This window comes from Myotis yumanensis, unplaced genomic scaffold, assembly GCF_028538775.1.
Source record: "Myotis yumanensis isolate MYYU_CA2020_CCGP unplaced genomic scaffold, mMyoYum1.0.hap1 SCAF_6, whole genome shotgun sequence".
Lineage (NCBI taxonomy): Eukaryota > Metazoa > Chordata > Mammalia > Chiroptera > Vespertilionidae > Myotis > Myotis yumanensis.
The window spans coordinates 9,594,549-9,608,858 of NW_027223757.1; positions in this window are offsets into that span (position 1 = coordinate 9,594,549).

The window sequence follows — 14,310 nt, forward strand, 5'->3', positions numbered from 1 at the left end:
TGTAGTCCTACTGTGCACAATTCATCTGCAGCATGAATCACCTGCGACTCACCAGGGACATCTGACAACAAAGGCGTGGTCTAAAGCAGTGGTTGCCTGGTTTCAGACCTCACGGACCACCAGTGGTCCTCGGACCACTGGTTGGCAACAGATGGTCTAAAGCCTGTCCTCTGACACCAGTCCATACCACTGGGTCCATGACAATGTCAAATGTCTCTGAAACTTGGTTAGCCTCTCCCTCCCCCAATCCCCTCCCCACATGGCAAAAGGTGAAGAGATTTAGAAGTACAAATTAGTAGTTACAAAGTAGTCATGGGGACATAAAGTACAGAGTAGGGAATATAGTCAATAATATTCTAATAACTATGTATGGTGCCAGCTGGGTACTAGACTTATTGGGGCAATCACTCCATTCGTTACATAAATGCCTGATCATTATGTCGTACACCTGAAAGTAATATAATGTGTCAACTGCAACTGAAAAAAATGTAAATGTCTCCAAAACTTCGCAAACATCTACTCTCGAGTTCTGCACTTACATCACCACGGACCAGAAGGGAGAAGCAAGCAGCTCACAGCTGCACCAGGTCCAGAGCACAGTGGGGAAAGCAGTGCCAACGGTCATGTTTTGTCATTAGGACTGGCTTAGAAACCGTCATGGCCACAATAATAGCAGTAATAACTGGGCACTTCCCTCCAGCTTGAGAGAATGAGATGCTGGTTTTAATTTCCTCCTCTGAAAATCTCTGATAAAAATAGGGCTGAGTCCAGCGACCCAGAAAGATGGTCACCTTCTGCCAAGGCCACATGGCCATTGCTCTGTCTGCACACCGTGTGCTAGAGATGGTGGCGTGAGAATCCTCCCCTTGTCTGTTTCTCTATGTGTCTCTCAGGACTGCTGGGATAGTTGCACTGTGCTGTGTGTTGTGTTGTGTAGCAATGTGTGTTACAATGGGCTCCATCCTAATGGACAAGGGTCTGGGTAACAAAGAAGGGCCTAACATTCCAGTGTCAATTATCTGGAAATTTAGAAGGTCCTTCTAGAAGCCAAACTCCTTGGGCACCACTGAGGAAGGTAAAAGAAGCAATTTTTCTTCAGCCTCATGATTGGATTCTGAGATGTCCTCCACAGGGCAGTGGACCCACAGCCGTGGTCGGCAGGTTCTGAGCTAGTCTTGTCCGGAGCAGATGACCCAGGTTTATAACAGTTTGGGTCTAATACTACCAAAAGCTACCCATCACTGACACCTGTTATGAGTCAGGTGCTTTAACATAAACATTACCTCATTAAATTTCCCCACAGCCCTGCGTGGTAAGCTACGTGCAAGGCTGATGAGCACGTTTGAAAGATTGATAATCATTTTTGAAAGATAAAGAAACCAACATGCAAAGTTGATAATCATGTTTGAAAGATAAAGAAACCAACATGCAAGGTTGATAATCATGTTTGAAAGATAAAGAAACCAAGCTCTGAGAAGCTAAGTGAGCCCTACTTCACCCCTGAGTTTAAAGAGCAATGGTGGTGGTGTTGCTCTTATATCAATCAGGGGCAAAGCAGATGTACAGTCCTTAGTTCATCCTAGCTTGAGGCCTGTGTTGGCTCTCCTCGGCCATCTTCCGTTCTTTCTCACCTTAACTGCTCTCTCCTCTGTGGCTTTGCTCCACACATAAACACAGAATCATTATCATCAGTTCCTCCATAAGTGCTTAATCAAACAGGTCGATTTCTATAGAAATGCCCGAGTCAGCCACAGTGGGAATTTCACTGTACAATTTGAAACTGGTGAATCAATTTGAAATATAAAAAGAATGTACCTTTAGGAACAGACAAAAACACCCCATTTATAGAATAATAGAGGAATCAGATGGAATTATATAGTTGTGTATATCTATCATACCACCAAGAAATTGAATAACCTAAGTAGAAAAATACAAGCATACAAACAAAACACCTTAAGTAGAGAATGGCATTTTTTTTTCCAGCTTTCATAGTTAAAATAACAGAAAGATCAATTGCACTGTATTGCATACCAAATGTTTGACATCTAGACCAAGTTATAACCCTGTATGTCAGGGTAGAGCAATAATGCTACAGCCCAGAAAAAGACCCAAGCAGTCAATGTAGATAATGTCCTCCGTGTAGACAGCAGAGCCACACGCTATAGAATAAGTAATAACTAACCTTAACCTCCTCTGCCCCAACTGCCCAACCCACAGAGAGAGAACATTATTAAAAATCCCAGATGCCCTCAGGCTGTCTGACCCCCTAGAAAGAGTTTCTATAGAGAGAAGCCCAGGAATGCGGGAGTGCATAATGAAGGAGGAGAAGCCTCGAGGTCCTTCCCACACTGTCACTGTATATATCTCAGAACTGCCATTGTCATCGCAGCCCTCCTTTCAGAAAATAAAAATGCTAGTACATGCATGCTTCTAGAGAACCAAGAAGCCTGGCGCGTTCCTGGGAAACAGGAAGAAGCTAATTTCCCTATTGTGCTGCAAAAGCAGCCAGGCGGGAAGGAGCAAGTCAGACTCCACACACAGGGGGCGAGCTGGGCCATCTGTGGTTGCTAATCCTGGAATGCAGTTCTGGTTGGGTTCCAGGCTGGAGCCGAGCTGCGAGCGGGTGATTTGTGTCTCTCTTCCTAATGTCCAGGTCCTGTCCTCCCTCAGGTGCAGATTCCAAGTGCTCTGTCCCTCATCACAACCCTGTGCTGGCAGAGTTTAGCACAAGCCTTTCCCCTCCCACATGTCCCCTACTCCTCCCTGCCCCCAAGGCCAGCCCTCCCTCTCATCCTCCAGGACCAAGGAAGCAGCTATTAACTGGGGTACACCAGCTGTGTGATGACCGTCGGCAAAGGTCCTGTGCTGGGTTGAATAGTGTCTCCACTCCCCAAAATTCATGTCCTTCCTGGACACTCAGAACATGGCTTTCTTAGGAAATTAGTGAGGATATGGTCATACTAAGGTAGGGTGGGCCACTAGTCCAGGAAGACTGGTGTCCTTATAGGAGGAAAAGAGAGAATGCTGTCATCACGGAGGCAGAGAGTGGAGTGATGTGTCTACAAGCCAAGGAATGCCAAGCCACACGATGCATCTACAAGCCAGAAACACCAGAAGCTAGAAGAGTGGAGGAAGGATTCCCCTACCAGAGTCTTCAGAGAGAGGGTGGCCCTGCCAACACCTGGCTTTTCTACCACGTCTCCGGAACTGGGAGAGAACAGATGTCTGCTGTTTTGAGCCTCCCGGTTTGTAGCACTTTGTTACTCCAGCACTAAGACCTGATGCAGAGCCTTAAAAGGCGAGTGTGCTCCTGGCTGCTAACTACAGTCTCCGACAGACTTGGGACAGAAAATACCTCTTATCTCAAAAGACGGCTCGTGTGGCCTCACAGGGGCCACTACGCTCTCTGCTTGGTGGAGGACTGTGAGGCAGCGTCCAGGCTCTGCAAGGAAGAATGCCATGGGCACTAGTATTGTCAGCCATCAACCCAGAAGAGAGAGTGGCAGCTCATGCCACCTCCTGCCAGTCCTGCTGGAGGCACTTCCCAGGGCTCAGATCTCGGCACCCAGGTTCCAGTCAGTGGTTCCCACTCTCACCCACTGTCCTACCTGTTGAAAAATTTTGTTTTCCACCTTACAGGGGGGAAATGGAAATAAATACAAAATGCCACACTTAGAATTAGAAGTAATCTTCTACAAATGTCTTTTTGGAAATGTTTTTAAAAGGCTGGAATTATTAATTCTTGTTCAAATGCACTGAGTGTCAGTTGATGTTTTTAATTAACAGAAACTGGTCCCAGTACCTAGTTAGTAGGCCAAAATGTTAGAGAAAGAATCCTGCAAGAAAAGACCAGCTTATAAAAGTTTAAACATTTGAGATAGAAAATAAAAGTAGATTTAGAAAATTTGTGAGGCTAGAAAACATTAGTTTTAACCAACAGGGTTTAGATTATAAAATTTCAGGAAAAAAATGATTTGGCTTACTCTATTACCTAGTGCTTAGTGTGGTATTTGGCAAGCAGTAGATTTAATGAATAAATGCATGACTAAATATGTTAATTTTTTAAATATGAAAGATATTTAAATACCAAATGCTATTTGGACATAAAAATATCATGTCGGTAATCTGTAACTCTTATATACTCTTCTACTCAGTTTATTATGAAAGAAACATTGAGAATTACTTAACTGTTCTAAAAGTCAATATTCAGGAGAATATTAATACTACTACTATAACAACAGCAATACTTATATAACTCTACAAAATGCCAGCTACTGTCATAATTGCTTCTTGTACATTTACTAACTATTTAATCCTCACTCATCATTTTGCAGATGAGGCAATGGAAACACAGAGAGGTTAAGTAACTTGCCCAAATCACACAGCTGGTAAGGGCAGAGCCAGCCAATGCAGCCCTTTCCCCCTCTCATCATAAACTTCTCCAGCAGGTGTTTATGAAGTGCCCACTGCATGCCAGTAGCACATCTGGCCATTGCTCTGAGTCTCTGAGGGGCCAGCTCTTCCTGGGCACCACCCACTCACATTCCTCCAAACCCAAGATTCTGACACCGCACAGCCTCCTTCAGAAAGCTCATGTCCAGAGTCAGCAAGCTCTCGCTCCATTCTCTCCCCGGCCACCTCCATCAGGCAGGTACAAGGAATCCTTTCTAATGGAACACCCCAGGGCAAGGTACACATCACTTTGTAATTGGAAGGACCTAGAGTTGTGGCTTGTCTTCCAGAGGAGGAAAGTTAGTGTTTGCAAATAAACTCACTTTGGAACTCTTTGTTTGCTTAAATAGCTGTCTTCCCAGATGTCGCATGTCCCCTGGACATGGTTAGAAAGACCAGAATTAAAAGTGAAATTTCTAAACAGACTAACAAGAGGATGGTAGTGATCATTCAATTCACAGGATAGAGACTGATGACTTCTTTTCTTCAAACCTCCTGAAGGTTCTAGTAAGTTTTCTGAGTGCACATGAGAAATTAGAATGAGACTGCAGGAGTTTTGTTAATTGGGATCATTTACCTGATGTGGTCAAGATAATATGTGGATCATATTTATTTAATATATTTTTATTGCTTTCAGAGAGGAAGGGAAAGGGAGAAAGAGATAGAAATATCAATGATGAGAGAAAATCATTGATTGGCTGCCTCCTGCACGCCCCTTAATGGGGATTAAGCCCACAACCCCGGGCATGTGTCCTGACCGGTAATTGAACCAGTGACCTCTTGGTTCCTGGATCGGTACTCAATGGCTGGATCACGTTTATTTATGAACTCCTCAAACTGCCCCAGGACACTTCCCAGGCTGTAGCTAGTTAGCTGACCCTGTATTGGCATGAAATGATATTTTGAAACTATTCAGAAAAAACTTTAATCCTTACATTTATTTTTCTGGGAAGTAGTGCCACACAGGGATTTTTATGAGGCGCTTATCTCCATCTGGCCCGTGAGCCACATACTCTGCTTGTGCACCTGCTCATGTCTTAGTAACACAGTGTGTGCTCATTAGAATAGCTAATTGCTATGGCAAAGACCCAAACTATGTAATGGCTGCACTACTACCCAGTGTATTCTGTGCTCATGTATATTTTAATTCTAAGGAGATGCACAGCCCTCCCCCATAGCGGCCCTCCCCCATGAAGTCACTTAGAAAGACAGCCGGACTCATAAAAACTGCTACCTTCAGCTTTTGACAGTCCTAGGCGAGGAAGGGACAGCCTAGAAGACAGCATAGGGTAGCTTTTCAGAGGCCAGGCCAGGAACCAGCACACATCACATTCTATTGGGTAGGACTCGGTCACGTGGGCCACTCCTAATTGCAAGGGAACCTGGGAAATAGAGTTTAGCTATGTGCCCAGGCAGAAAGGGGAACAAGGTTTTGATCAGCCCACAGCAGCCTCTGCCTCATAATGAGTTGTGAGATTATGGATAAGCCCTGAACCTTATTTCCTACTTTCAGCAGAGATGTGCCATTCTGAACAATGTAAGGTATAGGGAAACTTTTAGTTAATATTTTAAAGTTCTGTTTCTAGGGCTTTTCTGGACAACTAAAAACTGATAAAGTCTTAACTATCGCAGTAATCCACACTAGGCCCTGGAGTCAGCTAGACCTAGCTTTGAATCTGGGCTCTGTCACTGAGTAGCTGGTTGATCTTGGCCAGATGTTAAATTTTCTAGCTTCAGTAAAATGGGTACAAGAACAGTGCCTATCTCATAACGGTGCCAGGAGGATGAAATGAGAGCACGCGTTTAGACTCTAAGTGATTAACATGGGGCCCGACACAGTAAACCTCTCCGACCTAACACCTTGTAAGAGGAATCAAATCTCATTTCACTGAGACCCCCAAACAACAGTAGATACCACATGCCAAATTAAGTGTGAGACCACCGCCTAGCACTGCAAAAAGGAAGTGGGGAGAAGGGGTCATGCAACTCGCACACCCCTCTCTCACATTGAGGGTATTCACAGAGAGGAGTGGGGGGTTGTTTCTGGGAGTCCCGCTCACCCACGCACGAGGGGGCAGGTTGGACCCTGAGTTCAGATCCTGAGGGGTGGGCTTCAGCAATAGCACTTGGGAACACGGTGGGCCAGTGCCTGACTCAGGCCAGGGGGACCTCCTTGAGCCTGGCTGTCTGGCTGCCGGGCAGCAGAACAAGAAGAGGTGGTTGCATAAATCAAGCATGGGCCCTGTGAAACCGCCCAGGTCAAATGCCCCTGGAGGCAGGCCTTCAGAAGAGGGCCTGCCCCGGACTGATTTGGTTGAGCTAATGCTGTGGGAGCCCTGTATTTACACTCTATTCCTTTGGAAGCAATAGAGCAGACCATTCTAATTTCTCGTGTGCACTCAGAAAGTAGCAACACTGAGTAGATCACCTTCCAGAAGCATCCAAAGCCTGAAAGCCCATGAGGAATTTCAGCTTCAGACACGATTACTCCACACATGGTCCTAGCTGACCCTGGTCCATCCATCCAACTGTGACCTCCTGGTTCATAGGACATTCAACCACTGAACCACACTGGCTAGGCTGATACAGTTCTTAAAGCAGAGAGGTTAACTTCACCCTCCTGGAGAGAGAAATCGCTTTCTGGTCGTTTAACATTTTAAGTTGTTCCCACATTCTCCTAGGAACTCGATCATTCACTGACCAGATTCCCTAATTTCACCGATTAGCACAGTATTACACAGAATTACTCTCTGCTCAAAACCCCAGAGCAGCAGGACATCCTTCAATGTTTTATATCTTTTAAAACCACTCTCAAAAAGATCTCCTTGGTGATGTAGGGGGTCCTGTTTTGGTTAAGCTCTGCAGGGACTGGTTACATAATTTGGGGAGGCCGCATAGTGTAAAATGAAACTACTCCAAGATTATCAGTAATTTCAAGACATCAACAGAGCATGAAACTAAACATGAGGCCCTGCTGGATTGCACAGGCCTTCCACGGTGAGCTTCACCGGCCCCCTCACCCGCCCCCAGCCCCAGAACCGACTTTCCTTGACTCTGAGGAACTTCCTGAGTAATACAGCCTCATTGTGAAACCATGTTTATTCAAATGCAAATGGATCACTTTTGTCACTTCCTTTTGATTCCAGACATGGGGTTCTGAGCAAAGAATCTCAACTCTAACTTCCTCCAAAACCGCACCAGGCACTAGTTCCCCAGGGGCCTGGTGGTCCCTCATCTCCACCTGCAAGGCCTTCCCCAGCCTGCAGCCCCCAAAGGGAGTACAACAGACCTATTTGCACACAAATACAGGTACATTCTTCATGTCCACCAAGATCATCTAGTCAGTGCCCACAGGGCCACCTCTTCAGATTTTCAAGAGAAGCCAGAAATACAGATTTTTCATGTGAAATCTCCTCATTTTAAAATGTCAACTAAATAAAAATTTAAGAAAACTGCAAGCAAAACAAAAGATGCCCATGAACATTACTTAGTTGTGAACTATAGTCAACTAATTTTGTCCCAGTTGAGGGTTACCTCTGTAGGACCTACACTGCCCCTGGGGGTGGCCCCCACAGCCTGCCCACAATGATGTCCCCGCCTTAAGGCTGCACCTTCTCCCCACAGGCTTAATTACAGAAAGGTGTGATTTTACATGTACATACGGAGCAACTCGGGATGGCCTGAGCTCCCTCAAAAGCAGAGCAGACCAAGGGGTGCTGGGTCTCTTTGTTCATCCCAGGAGTAGGGAGGACCTTCTCGTTTACAAGCCAAGGGAGAGGATGAGAAGGTGAAGCTTGGGATGTCCTAGATGGGGGGGAAGTTGGCCTTGGATGAAGCCTGTTGGCCTGGATGGTTGGGAGCCAGTGAAGAGAAGGAAATGGCCATGGACTGGGAGTGGTGAAAACAGAGGATGAGAAAACCAGGACAGGATGTGCTGATGGAGAGGACTCAAAGGAGAGACCCATAAGACAAACCCACCCACTTCAGAGTTTTGCCCAAAGCTGTCCCTTAGAGTCCAGGCCTCATCAGAGAACTGGTCGCAGAAGTGGCCTTTGGCCCTGGGTGGTGGAGTCCACTCCTGGAGAACAGTGCTCCCTTCCAGACATTCCCCTCAGAGCAGCATGAGCATGACTGTGACTGACTGAGAGTCGGCTAGCTGGGCCCTCAGATCGCTCCAAGGGCAAGAAGCACAAAGTACTCTCCTGCCCTGGCTGCTCAGAGAGGAGCAAACACTCATAGAATTTGCTCATACTTCTCATTGTGTGTTTCTGTTTGATGAATTACAGGCTCCCAGGAAGTGCCCACAGCAGTTTCAATAACACAATAGCTCTTGTTGGGGTGGTGAGGGACAACTTTGTAAAGCACCTGATTGATACCATGAATAGGAAAAGGCAGCTAGACACCATTCCTTCCCAGAACTGAGCTGTGTTGCCTGGAGCCAGGCTATGTGGACCAGCCCTGAGGGACCAGGGAAGGCAGGGAAGGAGCTGAGGGGCAAACAGCTGACCCTGCCCCATAGGCAGGCCTGGACTTGACCGTGATCCTCAGGGCAGACAAAGCTTCCAGGAGGCCTGAGAGGACCAGAAACCTCTGTCGCCCCTGAGATTCTGGGACTCAGATTAATGACCAGGATGGCTTCAGACCACCCAAGGCCATTGTCGTGGACACTTAGCCAAGCTTGACTCATTCACAGGTGTGAGCATTAGTAGATTAAAACCTGAAGTGATCTGAGGTGGGCAGTAGCAGCTATTGAATGTATCCTGATAGCAGGAATTATTGACAATAGCTTTCAAATCTATCTGTGAAATATGAGCCAAGTGCAAATTTGGCAGCTACAGTATCTTGCAGATTTAATCAAATGAGATAAAATATATTTTTTGTCTAAATTACCCAGTATGGTTTTGAACACTGACTACATTAACCATGCAGATTTTAACTTCTACTTCTCTCTAAATTGTGCAGATACATGGCAAATATTTAAGTTAGAAAGGACTTGTATTCTTAAACATTTTACAGGAAACCATATACACTTAATATATTTGTTTTAATTTTTATCTTACTAAAGTAATAAAATTAATCCTTATGGAATTTTACACAAATCTTCTCCATACTCCTTGCCTATAAAGCAATGCAAACTTTCAACTAAGTGCCTTCAATGTATTTTTTAAAATATATTTTTATTAATTTCAGAAAGGAAGGGAGAGGAAGAGAGAGAAACTTCAATGATGAGAGAGAATCATTGATTGGCTGCCCCTTACACCTTCCCCCCCCACCCCCCAACAGGGGATCAAGCCCTCAACCTGGGCATCGAACCATGACCTCCTGTTTCATAGGTTGATGCTCAACCATTGAGCCACACCAGCTGGGCTTAAATATAAGGACTGATTTTATAATTGTGCCAGTGTGTAGGAGTATAAAGAAGGAGAAGGGGAGAGTGAGGGAAGGCGGAGGAGAGGGAAAAGTATTGCAGACTTCCCCAGGTAGCCAGCAGCACCTTCTGAAACAGACAAGAGTGGGTGAGACCACCTTTTCCCAGGCAGAGGGGAGCAGCCCATACCTGACTAGTGGCTGTCTCAGGGGTACCCGTCGAGGAGATGCTGCCGTTTCAGAATCTGGAGCCTCATCTTGTGCAAGTGAGCTCTGGTGGCTTTGCCTGCTCCTGCAGGGAATGGGTGTCAAGGAGGCCCCCATGTAGGGTCTTCTGTGTCTGAAGCTGGTTTGTTCTACTGAATCACTTGCACTCTCTCCCCACCCAGTGAAATGCAGACGTTACAGCTTTCAGTTCTTTCTTTTCGTTGCAAAAAAAGAAGCTATGGCCTCTTTGTGATTTTCCGTTTGTATCAGTTCCTCAGTGTGTTGTCTCTCCTTATGGGACTGATGAAGAAAATATTTAATAATGTTCTTCAGATTCATGGCACCCCCATCGGAGCAGCCAGGCATGGTGGTATATGTAAGGCATATGGAGACACATGGAGGCCCAGGGGGGTGCCTCTGAGTCCTGAGAGAGGGGTGACAGAGCACCTGGGAGAGGGGTGAGGGTGGCTGAGAGGAGGGATCAAAGGGAGTCTTGGGTGGGTGGAGCAGGTAAGGGGAGCATGTCTTGAAACTGTTCTAGGGATTCAGGCCCAATTGAAGCAGGAAACTGAGGCACTCTCTCTATACTGAGCATTGGACCATCTTGTTTGTATACCATTGATTCATACTTGTACCATACAAAGAGCCATCTCTATATATACTGCCCAAAATATTGTTAGGACTGAAAATGCAAGACAATGGGTTCATAGAGAACCAACCAGTAAAATCAAACTTCATGTGCCATGTACACTAGTTCTGTATTGCTGCATAGCAAATTACCTCAAAACTTAGCTGCCTAAAACAAATATAAACATATATAATCTCGCATAGATCCTAAGGGTCAGGATTTTGGGGGCAGCTTTGCTGGGCTGATCTAGCTTCAGTCTCTCATGAATTAAAGTTGGGGCTACAATCATCTGAGGGCTTGGCTGAGGCCGGAGGATCTACTTTCAAGATGGTGCACTTATGTGGTTGTCAAGCTGGTGCTGGCTGTTGGCAGAAGGCCTCAATCCATTATCACATGCATGTCTGTAGGATTGCTCCAGGTCCTCACAACCTAGAGGCTGGCTTTCCCCAGAGTAAGTGATTCAATACAGCAAGGTGGACACCACAATGTCTTCAGTAATCCAGTCTTGGAAGTCACACCCTTTCACTTCTGCAGTATTCTACTGTTTACACAAGATTGCTACCCTATTTAGTGTGGGAGGGACAATTCAAAAGCATGAATACCAGGAGGCGAGGATCATTGAAGCCAGGGTGGAGGATGGCTGCCATACCATGGAAAATGCATGTGTTAGAACCCATTTAACACCAATGCATTCTTAGGATAAATGATCAACTGAAATCCTCAGAAAATCCAATGCTGTCCAAGTTTCAAATCCATCCTGCATTCTTACCAGAAATACCAAACTCCACTTTCCTTTCATCTTTCTACTTACCCCTGAAAGAAAAGGACTAAGATTTCATGAAATGCTCAAAGGTGAGACTCCCAGGGAAAAAGAGAGGCAGAAACAGCATCCTCTTTTCTTTCAAGTCACTGGAACATATATTCCCACTTGCTTGAAAAGTGCCACCAAGATAAAAGACTGCTCTTAATCAACAAATCAAAGCGAAGCAATAATTGAAATCCAGTGAAATCCAGCTCTAATAAAAAGACCAAAGGAGCAATCTGCTAACATAACACAGATGAGATGTGATAGCATCAAACTCAGAGAAATGACAGCTGACAGAGGAGTGAAGAAAAAAAATGATCTGATGTTAACAAAGTCACTTTCACACAGATTGATTGGGAATTCTAAGCCATGGTGGCCAAAGTGAGAAACGACAACAATTATCTTCTGTCAAATATCAAGGCATTCAAGGAAACTTCCCTTTCAATTAACTGCAATCAACATTTGTCACCCAAAGATTGTGTGCAGTGCACTGTGCTCATTATTTAGAGGGGACATCTAAAAACAAAGAAAACATGGTCCCATTGCTCAGGGAGCTTATACTTTATGGGAAGAGAGAGAGAGACACACACACACACACACACACACACACACACACACACACATGCACACACACACACGCACACACACACACAGAAAAGTCAACCAAGAGTGACTACAGGGAAATACAGGCAAGGGATTATGAGAGTGCTGAATGAAGAGGACCCAAGGAAGGCTTCCCAGAAGAGGTGGCTATTGAGTGGGGCATTGCAGGATGCACAGGATGTTGATACATAGGGCCAAGGGGGACAGCAATTCTGATGGAAGAGCTTAGACAATGCAACAGAGGTTGGCAAATGCAGGATTTGTCTGGAGAACAGAAACAATTTAGACTGGAACTAGAGTGAAAGCTTGGAAGTGATCAGTGGTAGAGGGTTGTCCTTGATGGGAGAAGAGACTACAAGGGTGCACTGAGACTAGTACGTGCAGGGTCATTAATGCCGTGAATTTATTTGAAAGCAATGGAAACCATGTTGACAAGGTTCAAATACCAGCTCTGCCACTTACCAGCTGCATGAGCTTGAACAAGTTACTTAAACTCTCTGCACCTCAATTTCTTCATCTGAAAAAGGAGATGGTCAGCCTGGCTGGAATGGCTCAGTGGTTGAGCATCAACCTATGAACCAGGAGATCATGGTTCGATTCCTAGTCAGGGCACATGACCAGATTGCAGGCTTGATCCCCAGTGTGGGGCATGCAGGAGACAGCCAATCAATGATTCTCCCTCATCATTGAAATTTCTCTCTCTCTCCCTCTCCCTTCCTCTCTACAATGGGTAAAAATATATTTTTTAAAAGGAGACGGTAATAGTACTAACTTCACAGGTTATGTATGAGATTAAAAGACTTTCTTAAAGAAGGAAGAACAGTGCCTGGAACAGTGTCCACCATCATCATTGTCATCACCATTTGTTCAGGGAGATAACAAAGGCAGCTCTGTGAATGGAAAATAAGGGCAGACCTGTGGAATGTTGCAAAGGTAGAATAAAAAGGACTAATGACCAGTCATATGTGAAACTATGAAGTGAGAGGAGTCCAGATACATGGCTAAGTTTACAGTCCCAGGAGAACGAAGAGGATGGAGATTGTACTGGCTGGGATAATAAATAGAGTTCGCTGAAGAAACAAGTGAATCTCCCAAATCCCAGGCTTAACAAAATAATGAATTATTTCTCCCCTAGGAGACATACCCTGTGGAGGTTTTGCTCCACTCAGACTCCCAGGTGCCGGATGGAAACCCCACCATCTTGGAGCTATGCCTCTGGAACAGTAGCTTCCTCTTATGACAGGGGATAAGATTGTTGTTGCCCAAGACCAGAACTAGTTCGTGGCCCCACCCAACTAAAGGGGGGCAGGGCTTCTAAGGAAATTTCGTGGCTATTCAGTGAGCAGTAAATGCCTCTGTTGCAGAATGAATGAGTTTAGGTAGGGAAAGAAATAAATTTGGTCTAGGATATTGTATTAGTTTGCTAGAGCTACCATAAGAAAATACCATAGATAGGATAAATTAAGCAACAGAAATGTATTTTCTCATAGTTATGGAGGTTAGAAGTCCAAGATCAAGGTATTGACAGGTTTGGTTTCTCCTGAGGCCTTTCTGCTTGGCTTACAGATGGCCACCTTTTGCCCATCCCTGGTGTCTCATCCTGTGTCCAAATTCCCTCTTCTTATAAGGACATCAGTCAGATTGGATTAGGGCCCGCCCTAATAGCCTTATTTTAACTTAACCACCTCTTTCAAAACCCTCTATCCATAAGCAGTCATACTCTTAGGTATTGGGAATTAGGGCTTCAAAACATGAGTGGGAGAAAGGGGGACACAATTCAGTACATGGTGGATGTGTTGAGGTTGACCTAACTGAGTCATCTAAGGTTTGTCTTAAGAAGAGATCATTTTTGTTAGATGTTGGCAAGTTTTACGCAAAGTCAAATGAATCCATTCGCCCTAAGGAGCAGTGATCATGAATATTATTTCTGTTCAGTTTTTGACAGAACCAACCAGTTAAATAGCCTAAACATGAAACAGAAAGAGGATTTCCTCTTGCCTAAAGAAAAAAGGACCTCCGGAATATGCAAATGTTAACAAAGAATGGAACTCATTCACAGCTGTGAAGTAAGTAATGGGTTTGACCTGGCATTTATTAAAGAAATTGAAGGCACAGTGATGATCCTAATTAAAATAAAATTAATCTCGGGCTCATGCAGTAAACACTGACGCAAGGCAACATGTCCATGATTATTGCCTTACAGCTCTCATTAACCCGAGATTAGATCTCTGTCACTGCACTGTCTCAG